The 12131-nt window shown below is 45.3% G+C and overlaps 1 long non-coding RNA gene across 1 annotated transcript in view; it reads left to right on the forward strand.

Moving 5' to 3' along the window:
* Positions 1-5620: 5620 nt before the first annotated feature.
* The window catches only part of LOC309363968, a 35399-nt gene continuing 28888 nt past the window's right edge, over positions 5621-12131 (forward strand). Inside the window, exons 1-2 of the long non-coding RNA XR_014165679.1 lie at positions 5621-5705; positions 8686-8760. This is a non-coding gene — a long non-coding RNA (uncharacterized lncRNA). The remainder of the gene's footprint in view (positions 5706-8685; positions 8761-12131) is intronic.

The following is a 12131-nucleotide window of genomic DNA, read 5'->3' on the forward strand; positions in this document are numbered from 1 at the left end:
TGGGAAGCTGTTTCCAGCTAACAAGTGCCCAGCCTGCCGACAGAGGTAGGGAACATGAGAACAGGCAAGTCTGGGGGACGGAGGCTCTCTATTTAGGCATTTGAGAGTGGGAAATACTCTGCAGAAGAGTGGGCAGCAAAAGGTCAGCCCCTCGAGAAGGAGTTGAGAATATTTATTTACACCGATTTCTATTCTGAGGGAGCAGGGGCGGAGGAGAGGAATGATAAACAACACACACCAACACACCACAGAGTATATTTTCTTGGGGCAGGAGGCTGGGTAGTAGAACTGCAGTGTATGATTTGGCTGATGCAAGAGTTCCCCCCTGTATGATTGCAGAAGTGACACCTAACCAGGTCAAGGTTGAATAAGAGCCAGGCTCTGGACTGCAAGTGTCGAACTCAGTACTGAAGGGTATTATGTCAGACAGAGCAGAAGTATATATCAAGCAAGTGTCAATATAGCTAAAATGCATGGCTGTGTCTCACCAAGAGGCAGGCTTAGCAAATACAGTGGTACCTCAGTTTAAGAACAGTCCGGTTTGAGAACGATTTGGCTTACAAACTCCACAAAATCGGAAATAGTGTCCTGGTTTGAGAACTTTACCTTGGTCTAAGAACAGAATCCGAACGGTCGAGGTGCACCAGTGGTGGGAGGCCTCTTTAGGGAAAGCATGCCTCAGTTTAAGAACAGTTTTAGTTTAAGAACAGACTTCCGGAACGGATTAAGTTCATAAACCGAGGAACTACTGTTCACCCATACTTTCTTTTCTGCCACATTTCTAGGCACATATCTGGGCTTTCCAGGTCCATGTCTGAGTGGGCATTTTTCTTTTTTTCTTTTGTCCTGGCACTTTCCCTGGGAAAACTCACATTTTATTGTTGAAACGGAGCACCCAGCACCCAGGGGTTGTGCTCACTTCTACTTCCTGGGGTCCCCACTCAGTTGCCTCCATGTCACAACCCTGGTATACCTGCCAGGTGCTAGAATTTATTAAACCAAAGCTGGAAACCTTTTCTGCAGTGCCCCAACCCTAGCCTGAGCTATTTGCCCAGAAGCAGTTGAGATGGCCTTCTGGTTCCTTGGAACATACTGACAATAGCTGAATATTATTTACACCAGAGGTGGGGAACCTCAAGCCTGGGGGACCAAGTTGACTCTTCAGGCCTCTCTGTCTGGTCCTTGAGATTGGATGCCCACCCTCTCACCACCCACCATGACCACCTGCATCCTCTTTCCCCAGAGTACACCTATGGGAAAGGGCCATACTTCAGGGGTAGAGCACTTGCTTTGCTTGCAGAAGGTCACAGGTCCAATCCCCAGCATCTCCAGGTAGGACTGGGGGAGAGACTCATTCCTGAAACCCTGGAGAGCTGCTGCCGGTCTGTGTAGACCATGGGTAGGCAAACTAAGGCCAGGGGGCCGCATTCGGCCCATTTGCTTTCTCAATCGGGCCCGTGGATGGTCCGGGAATCAGTGTGTTTTTACATGAGTAGAATGGGTCCTTTTATTTAAAATGCATCTCTGGGTTATTTGTGGGGCATAGGAATTTGTTCTCCCCCAAAAAAATATAGTCCGGCCCCCCACAAGGTCTGAGGGACAGTGGATCAGCCCCCTGCTGAAAAAGTTTGCTGGTGTAGACAATGTTGAGCAAGATAGATCCAAGGATCTGATTCAGTATAAAGCAACTAACCATTCATCAGCTTTGCTTCAAATCCTCCTTGAGTGTTTTTTGCCTGGATGGAATGTGTACTTGCTTGCCTGGATGGAGTTTGTGTAGTTTGCATCAGCACAACCGGATGCCTTCATCCACCCCAGCTGCAACAAAACATGTCTCCCCCATATTGGTCTCTGCAGCCATAGGAGGCGCTGTAACCTTCCAATGGCTTGATCTCTCCAAAGGTGCACTCCTCCCGAGACAAACTGATGCCAACATAGAGTGCAAAATACATACTCGTTGCTCCACCCACTTTTGCCTCTGGCCTTGCCCACCACTGGTACGTGGTCCCTGGAAGGTTGCCCAGAAGAGAAAGTGGCCTTCAGTCTCCCACCCCTAGTCTGCACTAAGTGGCAGTGACTCTACAAGGGTCTCTCAGGCCCAGGATCTTTTCCAGCCCTTCCTGACTGGTGTTGCATGGATTTATGTCATGCACACACCATAGTCAAAAATATTGTGGGAATCTAAAGCTGGAGTAGCTTGGGGAACATTTTGTGTAGAGGTCACAGTCCAACTCAGAGACAGCTTATTGGTGTCATTGGCCTATGCATATATTGTTGTGTTTAGGCACAGCCAGCAGACATTCTGTGATGCACAGATCACCTTCTTCCTGTTAGTTCCTGTACTCTTGCTCGAGCTGGGAATTTTTGTTCTCATTTCAGTTCTTCGTGTCCTTAACGCGCGCGCACCCAATCACAATCAGGCACGTTATATCGCTTCAAACCAGTGATGCAACAGCAGAAAAAAAAGAAGGGAAAAAAAGAGAGAGATAAATATGCGACAAAAAGCCACTCCACAGAAAAGCGGGATGCCCTCCAGCACGAGAGACGGTTCCCCTGCTGCCCTCGCTTCCTGAGACAGTTGCATTTAATTAGCTGAATATTGTACCTGATCACGGTTGATGTTTCTAGCAAATTGTTCTTTTTCAAGGTAGTGCAGAAATCCAGCTGGGAACCCATATGGAGAAGAAAAAGTAAACATATTTTCTATAAAATGGTAATTGCTGTAAAATTTTATTGCAAGAGCAAGATGTGTGCTCTACCCCTGTTGCTGTCTTATCGCCATAGCCTTGCTGGTTGCCCTGCAGGACAAACACACTTTGGTGCTGCTGTGTGTGTGCGCGCACGTGCGTGCATACCTACCCACCCATGAGCATGTAGAGCATTCTTAAAAATCTCCCATCTTCAGCTTTTCCTTTTTAGCCCAAGCCTGTGATTTCATGTTTCTTTCTTCTTGGAAGAGGATATTCAATTGCACATTCTGTGTGTTTCCTGCCCACAAACAGCCAATGCAGTGGACTGAAACTTAGATTTGTTTCTCCTCTCTTCTTATTCACGAGTTGAAAAACTGAAGGACGTTTTAGCGTAATAGTGCGTCACTTTCCCCACTTCCCCAAGTGCTGGGGGGCGGGAGGAGATTCCAGGGCAGCTTTACAGGGTCAGTTTCTTTGGCAAGGAGAGAGCGCTAGAGACTTAGAGCGCATTGCAATAGTCTGTTTATCTCCAAGACGTAGAATTGAAAAGGTATTGTGAGTGTGTGTCTACAGAAGCTAACAGAAAGCAGACAGTACCAGATTCACAGCATGAACATTCTGAAGCTGACAGCAGCAGCAGCAGCATCCATCTGTTCAGCTTCTTCCAGCCAGCTTTGAAAAAAGGAGATTTCCCTTGACTCAGTCCCCACACTCAGGCAGACCGAACTCTCAGTCTCTCCCCATGATCCAGGTGGAACATGAACCAATGGCTTAAATGACCAAAGTCATCTACTTCTTTGAATACTTCTCAGTTAGCATTCGGTCTTAATGGTGAAACTGGTAGGACGCTCAAATCCTCACGTAGCGTTTGCTGTGACAAAACACACTGTCCTTAGTTTTATTTTGCCCAGCCCACCCCCCTCTGTCTGATTAGCACACCAATAAAATTGGTTTGCATCGCTTAAGAGCCTTCCCTTTTGCAAGATGGCAAGTAAGGATGTGCATGAAAATCAGTTATTTATCTTCATTTTGAAGATATAATTTATTTATTTATTTCAGGAAGTTTATATACCGCTTGATAGTAGGAAACCTCAAAGGGTTGTCCAAAAAGAATAAAACAGTAGGATCATTTGTTAAAAAATACAACAACACCCAACCAAAACAATCAACAAATTTTAAACCAGCAGAAAACAAGCATAAAAACACATTGACATAATAAATGAAACAAAAATTCAAAAAATTCTGTAACACCAATTGCAGTTGTTAACAGTCGTCAATAGGTTTAGCACACCTATCAGCCAATCGCCCATTCCCACCACCCTTTTGAATAATACCCCTCCCCACCCTCTCACTATATATAAGGGTCTAGTAACTTCTGTTTCAGTGCATCTGAAGAAGTGTGCATGCACACGAAAGCTCATACCAATAACAAACTTAGTTGGTCTCTAAGGTGCTACTAGAAGGATTTTTTTTATTTTGTTCCAACTATGGCAGACCAACATGGCTACCTACCTATAATAAATGAAAGCAGCCAAACTCTGTCAGCTGAAGCAACTGCAGTAACCTTGGGTTACAAATGCTGCGAGTTGCGCGTTTTCAGGTTGTGGAACACACCAAACCCGGAAGTACCAGAATGGGATACTTCCGGGTTTCGGCGCATGCGCAGAAGCACAAAATGATGTCACATGCATGCACAGAAGCCCCAAATCATGTCATGTGCTTGTGCAGACGCGCCACTGCAGGTTGTGAACGTGCCTCCCGCACGGATCACGTTCGCAACCCGAGATATGACTGTACCTCAGTCTGCTCCTGTTCCAATTGTGAGGGCTTTATTTTTAAATACTCTCTATGCCTTTTGCCTTCTGCAGGTTCCCCAAGACCATCCTCCAGCTGCTAGAGCGACTCCGGAGTCTGATTATTTTGAAATAATTGCCAGAGGTTTTTCTGGAGAATGTGGTAAACACAAATATTTTTCTCTGGCTGCTGCGGCCTGTATTTTGGACTGCCTGCCTCGTTTGCTTTGCAGATAAAAGTCTGCCCCCACATGTTGCTGACATCCAGCTGCCTGTTCCTGCGGACCATGGTAGGGCAGAAAACATCTCCGTGGGAATGCAGCGCTTCAAGCTGCTTCCTCCCTCTCAACTCCTCTTGCCTGCAGGAACCTAACGAACAGCAGGCTCTTCATCACCGTCATTTGCTCGCACTCCTTGCTTCCTTAAAATGACTGTCAGTGTCTCTTCAGAGTCAGGCAGCTCATTAGCCCTCAGAAATTCTGGCCTAGGGCCACTACATAGCTGTAGACCAGCAGCGCTGACATGCTGTCTTGTGGCTTCTTTCCAGCCAAGCCTTTTCCCTCCAGGTTGCGAGATGTTGCTGCGGAGGACGGCACATTGGCGCGCTGGCAGGAAATTGACTCATTTTTATCTCTTCAGTGTCCTGGGTACAGCATGGCCTTCCTGGTGCTGATTTTCTATGGTCCTGTTCAATGTTTTATTTATTTACCCTTTTCAGTAGAGGTTTGGGATGGGAAATAATAGATTAGAAATGCAGGTAACGCACTTAAACTCCCCTCCCTGACTGGTTCTTTATTCCAGGTGTATTCTGTACCATGTCCTTGACACTATAATAAAGTGTTAGTGGTGGATTTATCCTGCTTTATTAGTTCTTCTCTGGTGCTTCTCACAGTGCTGTATTGGAGTGGGTGGGCACAACAAAACCATAGCACAACAAAAGCAGGACACATCCCTCCCCACACAAAAAACAACAACAACCCACCAGAAGATTTTTTTTTACATGAAATGTTAATGCAGGACATTAAAGGACATGCATCAATTGGAAATGAAGCAGTATGTCTGCCCCCAAACTATTTCAGGTGCAAATAATATTGAAAGCGGGATAGTTTCCCCTTCTCCAGCATTAGCTACTGGGCAGGCAGACCTGCCCATGTGGTTCCCATGACTGTGCTGCTTCCTCTGAGGTTTGTTCCTTTTGGGTACCTGTTTCCTTTGCCCTCAGGTAGGATCTCCTTGATGCATTTACCGGGCAAGGGAAGGCAGAAGCAGGGATGGATGTATCAGCCAATTTCAGCCAGCTTTTCTCAGTCTCTCATTTTTCTAATCTTGATTTCAGTTTTCCACATTTCCACATCAGTTTGTGAACTTTTAAATTTGTCTCACCATTTTAGTACAGTTTTCTCCTTATACATTTGTTTGCAAAGCAATTTCCCCAAATATAATGCATATTTGTGTGTTATTTTCACTTCTATATGCATTTTATGTATTTTACGTAAGCACATGCATTCCCTGCCTCCTACACATCACTTGGCTGGAGAAGCATTGCAAAATTCAGGAGAAAAGTGAATTTCCAGAGGTGACTGTGTTGAAGTCCACATACAGTCATACGTCATGTTACGTCCGCTTCATGTTACATTCTTTCAGGTTACGTCCCGCGGTGACCCGGGAAAGGGTTACTTCCGGGTTTTGTTGCTCATGCATGTGCAGAAGAGCAAAATGACATCACACACATGCTCAGAAGCGGCGAATCGCAACCCACACATGCGCAGACACGCTGCTGCAGGGTGCATTCTTTTCATGTTGCGAACGGGCCTCTGGAACGGATCCTGTTCGCAACCAGGGGTACCACTGTATAGTTTTGAAAGTGGGCATTAGGTAGGCTTGCCTTTAAATGCAAACTGAATCAAATTTCTTTCCCATATAGAGGTGGAAGTGCCCTCTGACCCAACCCCATCTGTCCATTGAAAGCTTACTTTTGATATTCTCCTAATCAAAATATGGAAACTATTAACCAATTATCATTAAAGGCAATTGTCAAAAAAGGATGCAAATCACCTGGAACACCTGGGTGTGCCTTGTTAATTTAGGAAGCATCTTGGCACAATAGGCATATTCTCTTAGTAGTTCCAGATGACCTCACAGTGACGTTTTGAATTCTGTGGTAGTGTACAATTTCAGCACGAGACATTTTAGTGTATGGTGCAGCTGATGCAATTTTTAAATTATAATACGGCATCTCCCACTGCACAAAAGTTGTTTGTGTCAGTGGAACAACACAGTAGACAACCCCCCCCCCAAACCCTTTGGTTTCTCCAGTTAAAAGTATCTGCGCCAGAGTGGGCAACCTGCAGTCCTTGGATTGATTTCAAAGCCTCCTACAAATACACACACACACACACACACACACACACACACACTTTCAGGCCTCTGGCAGGAGCAATCTGCCCATCCTGCTCCCCAACAGCCCACTAGGAAGAGAGGGAGGGAGAGACAGAATGGAGTGTCAGAAAGAGAAAGAGACATGGATACTCCGCCTACTTTTGCTCTGGCCCTGCCCACCACTGACATGCAGCACCTGACAGGTTGCCCCACCTGCAAGGGAAAGTGTGACTTGGAGAGAAAGTTTCTCCAACCATGCTCTATGCCTAAGACCTGGAGGGCTGCAGGTCAATGCAGGGAATTCTGGTCCAGGTGGGTGAGATGGTCTGACCTGGAATAAGTCAACTTCTAGTGTTTCAGTGTGAAGCCAAGGCTGTGAGTCCAGTATGTGTACAGAAGTGGACACCTCATTGGAGCTTGTCTTCTTCAAAAGTCCCTCTTATCCAAACCGACCATGTGTTTTCCGTTCAGCTCCAAGGCAGGAGAACCCCATGAACGCGTTTGCATTTTGCCAGGGTGTTTTTTCTTAATAGGTCATTTGCATAAATGAAGTCATGGTCCTTTGTGTGCATTCTGCTAAAACTGGTGGAGTTATTCAAACAGGCCTGTGGTGATTGCGCAACCCTGGGGAAGTGATCTAATGCAGGTGCGTCTGCATCCAGGCTCCCGGCTCCCAATCACTTGAGCACAGGTGTATGCAATGACAGCCACAGGTGCATGCTAAGAAAGAGTGGCAAATATGCACCGCTTGAAACGAGACGGCATCCCATCATTCCCTATACCCATTGTCTTGTTGAGCACAAAGGCCTTTTTAACGCAGCAAATTCTAAATTTCCTCTAATGTAATTATAATTTGACAGCACAGCCCGTCCGACGTGCATGCACAAAAGGGAAGAGAGAGAGACAGAATTAAAGATGAGTAGGAAAATTCTAAATATAAAACAATTTGAAGATATGAGACAGGAGATGTTCTGCGAGTGGCTGAGTCAACGTGGCTTCTTCGGGGGTCTTTCTGCTTTTGAGAGACACCGTTTCATTTCCCCCGTAAAGTTCTCCACTTTTCTAAAGTTAGCCGCAAGAGCTCCTTAAATATACCCACAGCAGCCCCATCTGTTTTGGTCTCTCAAAACCTGACTTTCATAGCATTCCCAGAGCTACTCCTGTTTCACAGCGAGATGCATCCAAAATTTCCCTTCCCTAATTAACCCGGAATGGGGTTTGAAGAAGTTTTAGCCTCAGAGAATATCAAAATTTAGCTCTTAGCCTGGAGCCAGGCTCTGGGCTAAAGAACACATGTCACATTAGGAACTCATGCAACACATACCTTGACATCCTGGGTTTATTATGACACCTGCATAACTCGCACTATCTCAGTCTCTCTTTTTCTGCCAAACACTAGTGCGCACTGTGGAGGAAGCAGCTGGGATGAAATGCGGGTTTTCCACTGTGCTGTTTCTTATCAGCCTTTGAACCTAGCATGAAGGTTAATTGCAAAAGCAGTGGCTAAATGCACGGAACTGTTTTCCAGTAGCACCGTCTTAATCATCAGTGTTGTCAAGCTTCAGGCAGATAGCAAGTTGCCTCATACCAAGTCAGAGCATTGCTCCATCAAGCCCATTGCAGTCGACATTGACTGGCAGCGGCTCTCCAGGTTTTCAGGAAAGAGTCCTTTCCAGCCCCACCTGGAGATGCCAGGGATTGAACATGGGACCTTCTGCATCAGATCAGATGTGCTGCCTCTTGGCTACAGGCCTTCCATGTAACCCCCTCCTGTCTCTTCTTCCCTCTTTCTCTTGAGGCTGATGCAAGTTGAGGTCTAACAGATCCATGAGACACCAGGTTGGTGAGGACTTCATGTGCGCTTTAATCGACATTAATTCTGCAAACCTAAATTTCTGGTATGGGCTAGCAGGATAAAGACTATCTTATACAGTGGTACCTTGGTTTTTTAGCATACCGGAAGCTGAACGTTTCAGTTTTCAAACACTGAAAACCTGGAAGTAATTACTTCCATTTTCAAACGCGCCTCAGAAGTCAAACAGCTTCCGCTGCATGTTTTCCAATTTTTTCAATTGAACTTGTGGCTAGTCCTTTGTGCCTCAGTTTTTGAATGTTTTGGAAGTCAAACAGTCTTCCGGAATGGATTACGTTCGAGAACCGAGGTACCACTGTAATAATCATAATCATTCATTATTTATACCCTTCCCATCTGGCTGGGTTTCCTCAGCCACTCTGGACGGCTCCCAACAGAATATTAAAAACACGATAAGACATTAAACTTTAAAAACTTCCCTAAACAGGGCTGCCTTCAGAAGTCTTCTAAAAGTCAGATAGCTGTTTGTTTCCTTGACATCTGATGGGAGGGCGTTCCACAGGGCAGGTGCCACTACCGAGAAGGCCCTCTTGCCTGGTTTCCTGTAACCTCATTTCTCTCAGTGAGGGAACCGCCAGAAGGCCCTCGGCGCTGGACCTCAGTGTCCAGGCTGAACGATGCTGTGAGGGCACCATTACAACTCTGCTTAGACCCACAGAGTTGTCTAGGCTAGATGCCTGTGTATTAGAGGGTGTGAGGGATGTCCATGCCCCAAGCCTTGTGTATTCAGCAGCAGGTCTGAAGAGACCCCAATGGACATTCAATGGAGTGTAACATGCAGCCTATTCCAAACAACTGGGAGTGAAGTCCAAACTACTGATTGTGAATGTAGATTCCCCACCCCTTCTGTTCAGCAATTTTGTAAGGGCTTTGCTGAGGTTTCTTAAACAATGTTAAACAACAAACGTTATGCATTGGCTAAGAGCTGAACTTGCCAAGTCAAAATAAATCACTTTGTAAGAACACAGGTAAGTATTTTGTAACACAGGGCAATCCTTGCAAGTAAACCTGTAAGTGTGTTGACTTGCTCGGCACAATGGCATTGCAAGCAGAAAGGTGGCCAATTCACACATGATGCTCTGTGTCTGAAATAGGTGTGAAGTAGAGGCCCTGAGTGCTGAAGGTTCCAAGCAATTGTGTTGCTGCACTGTTAGCTTTAATAAGGACCACTCTGACCGGCAGGTTGCTACTAGGCAGGGTTTATGAGAACTGGCCTTAAGGAAAAGCTGGTTGTCTCTTGCATGTCTGCCAGGAGTGCTCTTAAAATTTTCTTGCCTGAAAGCAGAATATTGGATTAGTCAACCCCTGGGCCCCTTCCCTACTTTGTGATTCTATTTCAAACACTTACAAGGAACTATGTGAATAACAATCTACAGATCAAAGCCTTTCTTTTTGCAGACATTTTTTGGCAGATTACAGAGGATCCCAACAGCTTTGAGAAAATTGCAAACAGGTGGCAGATAACTTATGAACAGAAAAATATGGACAACTAAATAATTTGTTCAAAATAATTTGCTCGGCTCTAATAACTGCGCTGCTTTGTCTTTTCGGAGGAAATCAACATGCAAAGAATACATTGTTTCCCTTTGGTGCAAACAGCTTCTTTCCCCATTTCAAGTTTTTAAAGCTATTATTATTAATCCAAAAAACTATTATTATTAATCCAAAAAACTATTATTATTAATCCAAAAGCTATAGCAAGAATAAAAGTGAGAACTCTGATGCCTTAGCAAAAGATCAGCACCCTCATCTTTTCAGGAAGTCTTCCCTTGGGAAATTTTAACCACAAACTGCTTTTCCAATCCCTTAGGTATTTAGTTCCCATGTTGGGCAAAAGATTCCTGCAGTGCAAGGAGTTGGACTAGATGCCCCTTGTGGTCACTTCCAGCTCTACAATTCTATGAAGGCTTTGTGAAAAAACAATGGACCGCCGCATCAAAATCTAGGGAGGCTTTGTTTTTCAATATGATGTATGGAAATGAAAAGTTTCTAGAGACAAAAATCTCACAACCACCTGACATGAGCGCTTACTTTCCAAGCCCGTAATTTGCTGGGATTTCTTTTCACCTTGTTTCGGTGACATCATGCATTTTTTTGTTCAAGCATGTCTTTTGTTCCTGAGCATTTCCCAAAATTTAATTTGGGGTGCTCTGTAACCACTTTATTTTATGTATTTGATGTATGAATTGGAGGAGGGTCTAAATCACCAAACAAAGTAGGAGTAGCATCTTTTTCTTTTCTTTTTAAGGCTCTTAGGTTCTCTGCAGGATGGCCGCTGTATATTCTTGTTGTCCTCTGGTTTTGGAGCACTGGGCCAAGGTATGCTGAGCTGGGCTGAAAATCTGTGCTGATGCTGCCACTGTTTTGGACGTCCACTCAGGCAGAAGAAGCTGGTGGTGCACAGTGGGTTGGTGCTACGGACAAGCAGCTGCTGCTTTGCTCATTGGTCTGAGAGGATTGCACCCTACTGGCAACTGGCTCCATGAATGTGTGTGCTGTGGTTTCGTATTTAGGAGAGAGAAAACTGGGAAGCGACACACAGAGATAAAGGAGACTAGTGAGTGTTGGGTTGATGGGTTTGTGCTTGCATGAATTTCTGCAGAGTTTTGATGTCAGGGATGGTGTGTGTGTGCTGGTTTATGTTTGCCCTTGTAGCAAGGGTGGGCAATACCAGAAAAGAGAGGAGCCTGCTCTTTAACTCCCTCCCCCAAACAGAAACATTTGTTTCTGGTGCTAATGCTGTTCTTCTTCTTCTTCTTTGGTGATCACTAGTAGCTGAGTAAGATTGTCTTCCATGAACATGGTCTTAACAGTGTGTCCATAAGTGACTGTGGAGGCCAATTCTGGATCCACACATCCTTCCACAATGGGTTCATAGGTTTCCAGACGGGAGTTGATCATGATGAGGGTTTGCCAGATGTCCTTGTGTCCACCTTTCGTCCTGAGTTCAAGCGTCTTCAAAGTCCAGGACACCTTTGGTAAAGGCTGTTCTCCAACTGGAGTGCTTGCATGCCAGTGTTTCCCGCTTGTCGGTGTTTATACTACATTTTTAAAGATTTGCCTTGAGAGAGTCTTTAAAACTCTTCTGTTGACCACCAGCATTATACTTTCCATTTTTAGGTTCGGAATAGAGTAGATGATCTCACTTGCTGGATCACCACCTTGTCGTGGTGAGTGAGCTTGCACGTTCCTATGACCCTTGTGAGTGAAGCCGTCAGGAGTCTTGTACTTCCAGCAGGGTCACCCAAGGCAGTAAGGGAAGGAGCTAGACAAAGAATGATTTAAAAAGTCCTCAACAGCAGAACAGGCGGAAGATAATAAGCGGTATGTTACAATGGTTGTGAAGGCGGATGAAGGCTGCAACAGTTAAGAATCTACCAGTCGTTGTGACACTCA

Source organism: Podarcis melisellensis (assembly GCF_964234715.1).
Source record: "Podarcis melisellensis genome assembly, chromosome: 2".
Lineage (NCBI taxonomy): Eukaryota > Metazoa > Chordata > Lepidosauria > Squamata > Lacertidae > Podarcis > Podarcis melisellensis.